The sequence below is a fragment of the Arachis hypogaea genome, chromosome 1 (genome assembly GCF_003086295.3).
Source record: "Arachis hypogaea cultivar Tifrunner chromosome 1, arahy.Tifrunner.gnm2.J5K5, whole genome shotgun sequence".
NCBI lineage: Eukaryota > Viridiplantae > Streptophyta > Magnoliopsida > Fabales > Fabaceae > Arachis > Arachis hypogaea.
Genome location: NC_092036.1, coordinates 91,167,192 through 91,168,187, shown reverse-complemented (window position 1 = coordinate 91,168,187; position 996 = coordinate 91,167,192). Strand labels below are relative to the sequence as shown.

The 996-nt window shown below is 40.6% G+C and overlaps 1 non-coding gene across 1 annotated transcript; it reads left to right on the top strand.

The window, feature by feature from the left end:
- Positions 1 to 888: 888 nt before the first annotated feature.
- LOC112715697 (small nucleolar RNA R71) lies at positions 889 to 996 on the top strand. Its single transcript, XR_003159912.1, has one exon. It is a non-coding gene; the product is annotated as a small nucleolar RNA R71 (small nucleolar RNA).

The window sequence follows — 996 nt, the reverse complement described above, 5'->3', positions numbered from 1 at the left end:
AGCTGGGAGAAAAGATTGCTCAAGTTGAATGAGCTAGAGGAATTCAGACTCAATGCTTTCGAAAATGCAAAAATTTACAAAGAGAAAGCAAAAAGGTGGCATGACAAGAAACTGTCATCCAGAGTCATTGAGCCAGGACAGAAGCTTCTGCTGTTTAACTCTAGGCTCAGATTGTTCCCTGGGAAATTAAAATCCCAATGGACGGGACCATATATGATCACAAGTGTGCCACCATATGGATATGTAGAGCTTTAGGATATTGACTCTAACAAAAAGTTCATTGTTAATAGACAGAGAGTCAAACATTATCTTGAAACCAATGCTGAGCAAGAATGCTCAAAACTGAGACTAGACTAAAGCTCAGTAAAAGTCCAGCTAAATACAATAAAGAAGCACTTTCTAGGAGGCAACCCAGTTATTAGCAAAGAAGGTCATAGAGTTACAGAAGGATTGAGAGCACAAAGCAGAGAAAAGGAGCTCACTGGCTAAAAAACGCCAGTAAGAGGCATTTTGGGTGTTAAACGCCAGAATGGGAACCATTCTGGGCGTTTAACGCCAGTAAAGATACTTTTCTGGGCGTTAAACTCTACAATGGGAACCATTCTGGGCGTTTAACGCCAGGGTTGTAGCATCCTGGGCGTTCAAATTAGCTAGTTGCTTAGTGATCATCGTATTTTGGGCTAGGATTGCATCCATATTCCATGACTCCCCTGTTGTTGCTTCTGTCTGAAGCATAGAAATACTCATTGTCAGCCACTATTTTTATAACATCAATGGATTCTTCAATAGTCTTCTTCTTGTTAAGGAGGCTCCAGATGAGTGGTCTACAGCTTTCTTTGATTCATAAGAAAGCCCTTCATAAAAGATATGAAGTTGCACCAACTCATTAAACATATCAGCAGGGCATTTCCTTGTCAAATCTTTGAATCTTTCCCAGGCTTCATATAAGGTTTCACCATCCTACTGTCTGAATGTCTGCACCTCAGTTCTCAGTCT